Raw genomic sequence first — 13,121 nt, forward strand, 5'->3', positions numbered from 1 at the left:
TGATTCCTTCATCTTTTTGTATTTTCTGTAATATTTATCTTTCAATTGAAATAACCCAGGTGTTTGCTTGGAAAGCAAGAGGGAACCCTGTGGCAAATATTTGTTCATTCATTCACTTTCTTTGTAAAACACCAAATCTTCTCAGAAGTGCCTAGACTTTCCATGATACTGATCAAAGGTATCATTATTAATGAACGACATCATTTGACAGAACATGGTCAGAAAGAACACCCTTCCCCTAACAAGGCTTTCAAAGATCAGGAGCTCAACATCAAAAATGCCCCAATGCCTCCCATGTGTGAGGGACCATAGCTGGAGGGGAAAGGCACCAAAAGGGCTGGGGGGCAGAAATCCCTTGCCTGCTCTCCGGTGCCCACATGGTCAGGGTAACCACATATCCTAAAATACAGTATTGCCATCAATATTGGCACAGGCTGGCACTGGGAAGCCCCACAGCTATAAACAACTCACTAATGTTCAGTTAAAGAAATGCAGACCTGGAGCTGTGCAAAGTTGGGTTTAGGTGTGACAGAACAGAAGCAGAATCTAATATATGAAGCAGCCACTCCATGGGATAAATTTAGACATAACGCAGCTGCAGACCATGAAGAAATAAGCAATAGTGTAAAGGCTTCTCTGCTCAATGAGGAAAGAGCAAAGGTGTAAAGGCACACTAGCAAATATAAAGAGCGACCACAGGAGGACCCTAGAGCAAGCAAACCAGAAATCACCACCAAGAACACCATTTTCTTACCCAAGGATTCAGACATATCCCCCATCACTACCAGAATAAACCCACCAACGTTAAGAGCCAGGGGAGCATGTCAGGAATAAGCATAACCCCCCAAAAAGGGGTAAAAACAAATTGCATGTATAAGTTGTTGCAGAAAAAACCCAATGGAATTCAAACTATTAATTTAATGATGATTAAACTCTTTAGATATTTACCAGCAATATGTTCTTGGCTTTACTTACACATAATGTGTGCTTCCTTTTTATACCTTTTTATATAAAGAAGATTTTGAGCTTAATATCAGCAGCATTAATTTCTGAGCAAAAACCAGCTCACCACAAGTTGGTATTTTTGCATTGCTTAACGGGATGTAGTGATTACTTTGCCTCTGATGGGGTTTTCCTATGGAGGGGACTCTCCCAGTTGCAGCCAATGGTGCTCACTCCCCATCTATGCTCCCTGAAGAGACCTTTGCAAAGACACTGCAGGAAATTCTCATTCCTCTACTGAAGCCACAAATTAATTTTCTGTTACGCCCAGAGCCATGAAGCTGGAGCAAGGGCCCTGTGGTTGTGTCTCAGTGACAATGTCCCCTATCCCACAGCACCACCTCGTGGGAGCCTGCGATTTGCAAAAACCCACCAGCAAAACCACCAACTTGGATTAAATCCACTTCCAAGAGTCCCCATATCGACCTTCCCACAGCTTCAAATCCCTGCAGGAAGCTGGGATGGCACAGCAGAACTGGTGCTTCAGCTTTGCAGGGCTTGCGCTGCCTCACAAGTGCAATAGGAACAGCCAGAAATGGCAGGGAGCCCCCTCATGAGTTTATTTTTCCAGAAGGAAGCAAAGCATCCTGCATCCGACTGCAAAAGCCGCACCATTTAACATACTGTAAAGGGTCAAGGCCCAGTGTAACAATGATTTATCCCACCTATGAAGTGCCCTTCTGCAATTCTCTCCTGCACAGAAGACCTTCAAGTACCTGCTCAGCTCTCAGGACACAATCAATGGGCATAAGAGCCCATGAAAGGCCCCATCTCACCTGGTCATCTCCAACAGATGGCAAAGTGTCCAATTCCTCATCTGCAACCACCTTCCTCAAGCTCCAGGCAAATATCCCTGAAAAGTGTCACCAGACAAAGCTGTTGTATAGAACCTCTCTCTGGGAGGTCCAGGAGATCTTACAGTAGCCCCAAAAGCATATGTCTCGATGGTATAGAAGTCTGGCCCAGAGAAATTATTCATCATCTCCAAAAAAATGTTTATACTCATGGTTCTGTTGTTTGGAGGCTGTGATTGAACTGGACCAGCTGTTGCTTGAGTGATTTCCCCCATATTTAGGAAATTTCCCACAACAGGCCTGGTGTGTGCCAAGGGAGAGGAGAACCAGGCTCAGTGGATGCAGGCAAGGGTCCTGCCCAGAGGCTGTGCCCTTCCTTCCTCTCCAGGCTTTCTGGAGAGCACATTGGAGGGTGAAATTACCACTTCTCAGGGAAACAAAAAAATGTGAAAAATGGGTTTTGATTAAGTTTGACTTATTTTCTGGCCAGAGTTGCGGGAAAAGCATGACTTCTCCTGGCTTAGACACCTGCAAACAGTTCACTGGGATACAGGAAAACCAGAGGACACAGCACCCCTGGGCTCAGGTGCTGCAAGTCACCAACTGGGTCCCATCATGGGGCAACGGAGACACCCACTGCTTTCCACCTTCCAGAGAAGCATCACCTGAGGCCATTTCAACAGCACCACTTTTCCTGATGGGCACCCACACCAACTCTCCTCCCCATAGAAACATCTCCTGCTGCCTTTTTAATAAAAATACCACCCTTCTTAGCCAGCACCGCGGTGAGGAAATAGTAGGAGTAGCAAACAGCTGCTATCTGCTACACACATTTGACATAAAGCGTATCAAATTAGCTCTACCACTCAGCAGCTAATGCCTCACACCTACACAACTCAGCAGCACATCGCCTGCAGCCACGTGCTGGGAATCCCCTTTGGTGGCAGCAGCCTGCACGGGAAGGCAGGAGACCCAGATGTTTGGCCACGTCTCCCCCACGCATCCCCAGAACGAGAATTTAGCCTCTGGATCGCAACCACAGGAGCTCAGTGCTTCCCTTTTCTTTCAGTCCCAGCCCCAAAGGGTTATTAATGTGCTCGGTTTATACCAGCGCATTGGAAATGTGGTGTGTCAGGCATCCATTAAGCTTTCAGGTATCCTGCTGAGCTAACAGCCAGGCTGATTTATTTTTGCAAACAGAGCAAGTGAGAACTCGGTGATGGGGAAAGCGCTGCGCAGGCTGGTCCCACAGCCAGTATCGGGTACAGGCAGGAGGGCAACCACCTTTGGCTGCCCATTTAGACCTCCCTGAGGAGGGAGCCAGCAGACAGGAGTTTGTAGTGGTTTTATCCAGCCTCACTAGGTGCTCTTTACGCTGCAGTGACTCAGGATCACTGTGAGTACAGAACTGTAGAGCTCAGCAGGGCAGAAACCAAGGTTCACCCTGCTGCTTTGTGCCTTCCCTTAATGAACCAGCCCTTGCAGTAGGGTTCTATTATTTCATATCCCAGAGCCTGTTTTGCACAGATTTTCTTCTTGGCCATGAGCCTTTTGTGCTCTCCCACCCAAGAAAGGCTGACCTGCCTTACAGAGAGTCAGCTCCAAGCTTAAACCTCCTGAAACACCCCAAGAGCCTGCTCTCATGGACTTTCTCCAACATTTATTAACCTGTATCATACTATCAGCCCACCATCTCCCCTGTGCTTCCACACCTCAAACCCACAGCATAATCAAGCCTTGCTCATGCTTTGTTTTGTGGGAAAAGTGATCAAGAGGCAAAAGTGAAAAGGATTTGCTATCAGCATCTAGACCTTTGGGAATTCAAGCCCAAAATGGAAGAGCTTCATTCACATTTCAAAGTCTGCTATGATCAAGTGGGAAACTAAAATATACACCTAGACTGTAGGACTTGCTCAGAACTTTCTAGCAGAGACAAGGTTGGAGATCAGACCCTCTGTTTCAGAAGCACAAAATCTCAGCAATTAAACTGAAATAGGTTTTCCATTAATGAGCAGTAATTAGGGCTGCTGCTCCCAGCCAAGCAACTCCAATTCCATCTGATGGTGGTAGCCATAGTCTTATGCATTGGCCAACTCATTACAGGGACTTTGTTTGCCATCTTCAGTGCAGACTGCATTGAAGGCATCTTACCTTATCCCTCGTGTCACCAACATCACTCTAACATGTCTCAGACTGCACTGAAAGAGTGCCAAAAGGACAAAGTAACATCACTGAGACAGGCAATCTACAGCTTAAGATACAAGTGAAATAGGAATCTACCTCATAGTAAATATTCATTTCATATTCAGTATGGTTCCTTTTCACAGCACCCACTACCTTAAAGTTGGGTGGATTTTACAGACATCATGTGCTCTGAAGACTTTACAACATCTAAATCTTTTTTTAAAGATATCCCATTTTTTGTTCAAGCTCTCAAGAAAGAGTGACATCAACGTGAATTTCATTTCTGAAGGGTCACTCCTCTAAAGAAGTCCTAAGCCCCCCCTATTTAATACTGACCTGACACAAAGCTGCTGAGCTTGGGAGAGAGAAGTTGAGAGCATGGGCCAAAGACACACAGCTACAGGGATGGCAACATTTCTAGCACTGCTCCTCCAGGGCTGCAGTGCCCACCAACCAGAGGAGAGAGAGAAGCACAACTCAAATTGCTGAAGACGGGGCCTTTCTCAAGCACCTTCAGACACTGAGGCTGTTCAAAACTTGAATTCAGGGAGATTTTGTAAGTGGGTCATTCTGTTTCAGCAGAACTAAATCCCCTTGAACTTTGAGGGCTCGGTCTCTGCACTGGCTCTCATCTGGGTTTTGCAGCCTGAGCTCCATGCTGCTAATTAGAAGTGGTCTTTAAACCACACATAAAACAGATATGAAAGACAAGGAAGAAACGTTAAATCTAGACCATAAGGGATGGAGCAGCACAAGGCTCCCTCACATGATCAAAGAAGCCTTCTTACTGTATTTCAAACTCATTTAAAATTGTTGAGTTGCTTCTCACATACAGCCAGTCTTCTTCCTCATATGTGGACACCCCTACTCCTCATCCTCACAAGAAGCTGCTGTCCTAGTCACCATCCCCAACCAAGAGACCAGAAATCTTCCTCATTGAGCCTGTTAAACAGTAAGTATCCAAGCAGAGCTTCACACACTGCAGTGTGAGCAACCAGCCAACTTTAACACAACAGGCACAGAGAAAGAATAATTTGCTACTTTTTCCAAACCCTTAGAGCTTAAATCCAAATTTCCATTAGAGGAAGTTCATATTAAGCAAGGCTTCTGGTCACCCAAGCTGACACTGAGCCACAGGGCACAGCCCCCAGCACATCACACCACAGGGCTTGCTAAATAAGGGAGAAACAGCACAGCAGCCACTAAAAGTTTCCCATCAACAGCTATATCTTCTAGTAAAGAAAGTGCTTCATGCAACACAGCTCTTCCCTGGGCATTTCTGCCCTTGACAGAAACAGCCTAGACATGCACAGCCAGAGGGTTAGTAGCTGCTCTTAACAGCAGCAAACATTCTCTCTGCTCACAAAGCTGGCTGTTCCTCAGCCAGCTACCAAACCTAAAGCTACTACAGTAAATCTCACACTTACCACATTCCAGAAAGATAGCAGAGATAGATGAGGACTGCAGCAAAAGTTCCCAATAGCATCATCTTTGAGAAGTTATGAGAGAGGGTCTCAGGAGGTGGTACAGCCAAAAACCAGTCAAAGCCTGGTCCGAGCTTAAATGGAGCTCCAGGAGCCCAGGTGGAGGGAGTGAGTGGGGCCCCAGGTGAGGCTCATCAGGGGTTCAGGCTTATTAGTGCACTCAGGACACCCAGGCAGGGGCTGGTTAAACAGAGGTGCTGCTTGGAGGAGCTGAAATGATGACATTCTTCCAACCCAGCTGATAGCCATTATCAAATGAGATATACATGGGAAATACAAAAGGTAAGGTTAAACACTGTTATTTTTTTTCTTCTTGGTGTTTGCTTCCTGTCTCTACCTGCTACTAAGTGTTAGCTTGTTAGTGCGTATTTATAAGGCTATAAAGTCTCAGCATTTCCTAGGATGCCTTGCTTAGGAGAAGCATTGGTGGCTTCTGCAGTCCTCTTCCTTGTCACTATTCAAGGCTCACTCTGTACTTCTGGATGTAAAGTTCTCTCTAAAAAGTGAGTACAAATATAGGTGATCTTGTACCCATGTCAATGCTAGTACAGCCAGGCTTTGCTGAATTTCTTTTTTTTTCTCTCTGCTAGGCTTTTTTTAAAGCTAAATATACACGTTACAGACTTCCTAAAAGCTAATTTGTAGTTAGTGTGTTAATGTAACAGTTTAACACTGAAAAATTTTATACAGCAGGCATGGTTTATTAATGGCTGAGTTAAGAAAGGGGAAGAATCTGTTTAGGCTTTTGTTTATGTACTTCTGACCTTTCAGTTCACCTTTGGTGGCTGTGGAGGAGACAAGCCTGTGCCCACACCAGTGCTCTCAGCTCAGCCTTTGGGCTGACTGGGGCTTGTACCCATGATGTTGCTGAAATGTTCTGCTGGATATCCAGAAAAAGATACTAAATGAATGATTAGTATTCTTTAAATACTAGCCTAGCCTTTGCAATGACACAGTTTCCATACCACATCTCCAGCAAATGGGAGCAAAAGGAAGATTTTTTTTTTTTTTTTTTTTTAATTGGTTGCCAGAAGTGCCCCACCTTTGGTGGCTGTGGAGGAGACAAGCCTGTGCCCACACCAGTGCTCTCAGCCCAGCCTTTGGGCTGACTGGGGCTTGTACCCATGATGTTGCTGAAATGTTCTGCTGGATATCCAGAAAAAGATACTAAATGAATGATTAGTATTCTTTAAATACTAGCCTAGCCTTTGCAATGACACAGTTTCCATACCACATCTCCAGCAAATGGGAGCAAAAGGAAGATTTTTTTTTTTTGTCTTGCTAACATGTTGCCAGCAGTGCCCCAAACGGGGTGGCAGTGCTTTAGCAGAGCTGTGATCTGTGCCCTCGCTGTTCCCCAGGGAAAAGCACAAAGTCACTGAAGGTATTGGGCGTGGGGATGCAAAATACAAATTAAAAAACTGTACGAAGACCAAAGCAGCTTCGTATCACGTTTATGTATGAATGCAAACATAATAACGTTTCTATTTATAATGCTGTATAAATATTGCTATCTCTGCAGGGTATTGAGAAGTGTCGTTTCAGTAATCTGTTTTTAAGGACCTCGTTTTGCTCCTCTCCCTGAAGCACGGCCACCAGCAGCAGCTCTGGCTGTGCTGTCCCACACAGTCACCAGGTGGCAATGCAGTTCTGTTTATTGCAGAACTCGATATTTTTGCAGGACCTTGGTTTGTTTTGAGGTGTGGGGACAAGAGAGGGCCTATGGTGATGTCCTTGTCCCCATCCCAAACAGAGCATCTCCAGTGAAGCTGGGGGAAGCAGGCAGCCTGGGAGATGCCCTCAACATCTTGGAGGACCACTCTTGAAGCCCTAAATCCTCATGACCATTGCTGGACCCAGGTACTCATCTCCAGCCTGGGGGAGCCAGGCTTTCTGCTGGGGTGCTGGGTCTCGGTGTGGTGGCACTTCTCTTGGTGCCAGGGGGTAAACATGGCTGAGATGTGTTGAGTGCTGCATTGGGTTTCTGGAGCAGATTTCTCCCTCTTGATGCTCATGAACATGCCCATCCAGCCCCGCTGCAGTGTCACTGGTGTTGGGGACAGCCACCTCAGTATGTGCCTGTATCTGGCCCAGGACCTGACCTTCCACTCCTGCCCTGCTGACATTTCAGAGCCAGATTTCTCAGTGTGTGGAAGAGGAAAGCGATGCAAGGGGATTGCAGCCTGGACCTGAGTGTGCTGGTTTGCTACCCCAAAATCAGGATTTTCCCCACCAAAAGCAGCTCTCTTGTACTGAACAGCAGCAAAACAGCCCAGAGGCCCCCCCCCCGGACCATGTCTGAAAGGAAAGGGGGCTCTGCACAGCTCTGGAACCAGCACCAAGGGCAGGGTGAGGAACCACAGGCATCACCAGTGATGACAGGAAAGCACGAGCTGCAAATTCCCCAATGCTGGAAGGTGGGGTTGGCTCAGGGAGAGGCTGTGGGGCTCGTAGCCAGGCTCAGCTGGCATTGGACCAGCGGGTGCCACAGCTGCAGCAACCCTGACACCGGTTGGCACAGGAGTGGGGACAATGAAGGGGACTCCAGGGTGTGTTGGTTGGTTCATCTTTGCATTTCTCAATACTTTGCTGCAGGTCAGGTGATGTGCCATGGAAACCTGGTGCTGCTCTGCTCCCAGGGTGCCCTCAGGGTTTGGGAGGGCTGCTCTGACACCCTACATCCCTGTGACTGTTCCTGGACCCAGGGCTCCCATCTCTAAACCCCAGTAGCCGTTTCAGTGGGCAACACCATTGTGCTTTGTTGTGCGGTCCTGTGCTGGTGCTGCTGTGTGCTTGTGGGTTGCTGCTGACCCCAGAGATGTTTGGATGCTTGGCTTTTACTAGCTGGATCCTGTGGGATCTGAGCTGTTGGTGCAGGTATGTGCAGATGCTTCCACTCTGCTGATGCTGGGTGCAGAGGGTTGGGGTTTGGGATGCAGCTCAGGCTGGTGGAGATGGGAGTGCCTGGAGCCTGTGGAGCTGCTCTCTGGGCCCAGCACCAGTCCTCATCTGACATGGGACAGCAGAGCTCTAACCTGGGTACCTTCCTCAGGGGCAGATCGACCCCTCTCTCCTGCCTGGCCAGAGGTTTTTGCTGGCGTCTCTCAGGCAGCAGCAAAATTGGGAGAAATCAGGATCGCTTCTGCTGGGAAAGGTGGAAAACCAAAGCAGCCCGTTGCTATGGTTGCCGCAGACTGTCCTTGATGCAACATCATGTCAAGCAGCTCTGCAAGCAGATGTGCCACAGCTGGAAAGCAGAGTGATTCCCCCAGGTGTGAGCATGGCAGGCCACCCACACTGTCCCTTCTGCTCCCATAGCCTCCCCTGGGATGCTTGCTGTGCTCTTGGCTGCATGTCCCCATCCTTGTTCCTACCCAGGACCCTCCCTGACAGCAAAATCCCCACCAGTGCAAGCAGCAATGGGGAGGGGAAAGCATGGCACTTACACTAAACGATGCATGGAGGTGTTTAAAAATAACTCTATCAGAATATTTGCCATTCAAATAGTGTGTGTATAGATATAAAGTGCTTAATATCAGATTCAAAGGTTTGAACAAGGAGGATGCTAATGCTGGCTGCGCAATATGACAATTCCTAAATCTTTTTTTTTTTTCCCCTAAGACATTATAGGATCGTCAGTTTATGGGGGTTTCTTGGCTTTGGCCAATACAGTTTGGGCCAGTGTGTGGGTTCACTGGGTCCTGTTGCACCCTAGGAGGCTGAGGGCTCAGGCTCTGCCTCCTGCCACTCTCCGGGGCTCTCTGCTTTGTAGCCTTTTGCTACAAGGTTTTTAGCATCTTAACCCAAAATGCATCTGATGGCCTCATCGAAGGCCTGGAGTGAAGCCAGTGCTGCCACTGAGAGCCAAAGGAGAAGGAGCAGATGCTGCAGAGCCCAGTCCAGAAAGGTGTTGAGGTGTGAAGACCTGCTGCTGCTTCCCAGTGCTCACCTGGGCCCTGCCCTTTACACTCAGGACACATATTTTTTTGGATCTATCCCCCTGAACCCCTAGGGTGCTTCTGCCCTTGCCTACACCGAGCATGGTGGCATTGACTCCAGTGCAAGCCCTGTGAGGTGGTGGCTGGGATCTGCAAGGTCGGTGTCCCTGTGCCAGCAGCCAGCACCCACCAGGGACCCTGTGCGGTGCACTGGGGAGATGTTCCCTCTGGCCACCTCACCTGCGTCCCCTCTTCCAGGCCCTGGTGGCCCCTGGGAGGGCCAAGGGGACTCTTGCCTTGCCCAAGCCCTGTCTCCAGTGGTGCAGACACGGCTGAGCAGACATCTCCCCCTGCATTGCTCAGGGATGCGCCGGATCCTGGCTCCGGCTGGCTGCCAGCCAGACCTCCCGAGGGCCCAGGGGGCTGGTTAAGCTCATTGCTTTTCTTTCTGAGGCTTCAGAAAGCTGCCCGCATTCATTTAATTCAAATTTATTGAATAATTCTCCTGGGAGCAGCTAGTTCAAGACCGGCCACTACAACAGACCATCAATGAGACTGGTTGGCACAGCCCTGGCCATGGAGGGCTCTGTGTCCTCCAGCACATCTCCATGGCTGTGCCAAGGGCACAGTAAGGGCAGAACCAGGCGCCTGGCCCAGGGCACCATTGGCTCAGCTCTAAACCTGGCTGCCTGCGTTGCCTCCAGCCCCAGGAGATGTTTTGAGGTCTGTTAATATCCCTCCTACTTCCACCCCAAACCTGTTCCTGCCTTTGAGCAGTTGTCCCCCAGGCAGTGGTCCCAGAACGGGGCTGGCTCAGCCTTTGCCTGTCTCCAAAGCCTGTTGCCAGCTCTCTGTGCTGCGAAGGTGCTGAGATCCAACATGCCTGTCCTGGGATGCACATGTGCTGATGGCTGCACACCCTACTGTGGTGAGGTTCACATCCACCATTGGGTGTGTGACCTGAGGGCATCTGGACGGGAGTGGGGACAAGCCAGAGCCAGGCTGGGAGTGCAGGGCTGTGTCCCCAGCTCCAGTGAGGGGGTGGTGGGTGATGACACCAGCCAGATCCTGGGAGAAGGGCTGCTCTGAAGGGGGCTGCTCTCCAGTAAAGTGTTTTTATGTTGTGCTCAGCCCTGAGCAGATTTGGGGGCACATCATTTGCACCATCCTTATGTCATCGTGGGGGCTGTCTCCCCAAGGATGCTGAGGCTGGGGACAGGCTGCCTCCATCCCTCGCTCCCCTGCTGCGGCTCCACGAGGGCAGCCCACGGGGAGCCTGGCATTATGCAATTCACCACTGCTCGGAGGAAAAATAATGATCTTCGTTAATGAGTGCAGCACTTGTTGGTCAGGGCCTGACATCCCGTGCAGGGGCATGTGCAATCATGCAGCAGGGCTGAATCACAGCTCCGCTAACGATGCTGCGAGGCCCGTGGGGAGAGCAGCCTTCCCGTTAGCTCTGGGCACGTGTTGCTCCTCAGCCTGTACAGAAAGGCAGCTCCAGGCTGCCCTCCGTCCATGCCTCGTGCCCGGGGCTGTGGGATGGGACCTGTGACATCTCATCCTGCCCTCCTGCAACATGCGGGATCAGGCCAAAAGCCAGAGCCTGGAAAACAGAGCAGCCATGGCTGTGATTCAGCCTCAGAGGGGCAGGAGTGCCCGGGGACCTTGCCCCGGTGCAGAGGCTGTGCTGTGGTGTGGGGCCAGGGCACTGTGTCCCCCTCACCTTCCTGGGGTCCCTTATTCCATCCACACCCCACCCTTGCCATGGTCATCAGCTGTTGATGGGCAGAGCTGCAGGAGGGGCTCAACCAGCCATGGCCAGAGGCACCCACCCGATTCACAGCACTCTCACACCACACACATGATGGAGCCATTTCTGCAATAAAAGCCTGGGTTTGATGTGCAATCCTGATTTTCTTACGCCGGACGCGTGGCTGGGTGAGGGCAGAACGGGGGGTGCAATCCCACCCCATGTCCCAGAGGTTGCCCGGTCCTTGGGGAAGCCCCCCAGGGAGGGCAGGGGGCTGGGTGTTGGGTGGGGGGAGGGTGTTGAGTGGTGCCACCATAAACCCCATGTGTGTTTATTTCAGGCAGAAGCTGCCTGAGGTGTGTGGTGGGCTCTGTACCTCCCCCAGGCTGAGGTTTGTCCCCGGAGAAAAGCAGCCGTTGCCGTGGGGTGCTGCTGCCTGGCATTAAAACCCAAATCCCGGGTGTGGGGGGGCTCTGTGTGGGGCGACAGAGCTCCGTTTGCTGCTGCGAGGCCGTGGCTGGCCACGCTGCACGGGAGGGAGGGAAGGCAGAGAGGAGCATTTTTCAAACCCAGCCTTCGGATGCTGGCAGTGGGTTTGGGGCCGGGTTGTTAACGTATGAGAGACGCGGCCGGTGGGTGGGAGCAGACTCTTTGCTGATGGCTTCCCCCCGGAGAGGCAGTGCGAGGTGCTCCGCTCGCCCCGACAGCTTGGCAGGCAGCTGGAGCTGGCCCTGGGCAGCGCCGCAGACCCCCCAGCCATGAGGGTGCCCCGGGGGATCCTTACCAAAAGGGGCCCCGGGACCTCCCACCCATGGGGTACGTGAGGGACCTCCGCCTCGGAGGGTGCCCTGCACTTACAGTGGAGCCCTGGAGGCCAAATTGGGGTGCCCCAGGGAGCCTTACCCACGGGGTACCCCTCACCCCAGAGACTGCCCTGGGGGACCTGCTCATACAGGAACTCCTGGGGGAATTGTGCTGCTGAGGGTGCCCTGGGGACCCGCTTCCCCAGACCTGTCCTGGTGGACCCTTACCCTCAGGGGTGTCCCAGGGACCCCCACCCACCGGGATGCCCCGGGGTGACCCTCTCCCACAGCGATACCCCAATAATACAGGGGATGGCAGGGGGACACAGGAGGGGACCCCAGTCCCCAGGGATACCTCAGGGACCCTCCCCGAGCCGGGGGGGGACACACACCTGCACTCCTATGGCTACCCCCAAGGACCTGCGCCGCCGAGGATGCCCGGGGGTCCCCTTACCCAGGGGGGGTGGCTCTGCTCGCCCCCACAGCTTGGCAGGCAGCTGGAGCTGGCCCTGGGCAGCGCCGCAGACCCCCCAGCCATGGGGGTGCCTCAGGGGATCCTCACCAAAAGGGGCCCCGGGACCTCCCACCCATGGGGTACGTGAGGGACCTCCGCCTCGGAGGGTGCCCTGCACTTACAGTGGAGCCCTGGAGGCCAAATTGGGGTGCCCCAGGGAGCCTTACCCACGGGGTACCCCTCACCCCAGAGACTGCCCTGGGGGACCTGCTCATACAGGAACTCCTGGGGGAATTGTGCTGCTGAGGGTGCCCTGGGGACCCGCTTCCCCAGACCTGTCCTGGTGGACCCTTACCCTCAGGGGTGTCCCAGGGACCCCCACCCACCGGGATGCCCCGGGGTGACCCTCTCCCACAGCGATACCCCAATAATACAGGGGATGGCAGGGGGACACAGGAGGGGACCCCAGTCCCCAGGGATACCTCAGGGACCCTCCCCGAGCCGGGGGGGGACACACACCTGCACTCCTATGGCTACCCCCAAGGACCTGCGCCGCCGAGGATGCCCGGGGGTCCCCTTACCCAGGGGGGGTGTCCCTCCACCAGCCCGGGGATGCCCCCTCATCCGGCGGGGATGCCTCCGGGAGCCGGCGGAGGGGTCGCTGTTGCCGCCAGCACGGCCAGCCCCCCCCCCTCTTTCGCCTACTCTC

Source organism: Calidris pugnax, unplaced genomic scaffold (assembly GCF_001431845.1).
Source record: "Calidris pugnax isolate Ruff unplaced genomic scaffold, ASM143184v1 scaffold55, whole genome shotgun sequence".
Lineage (NCBI taxonomy): Eukaryota > Metazoa > Chordata > Aves > Charadriiformes > Scolopacidae > Calidris > Calidris pugnax.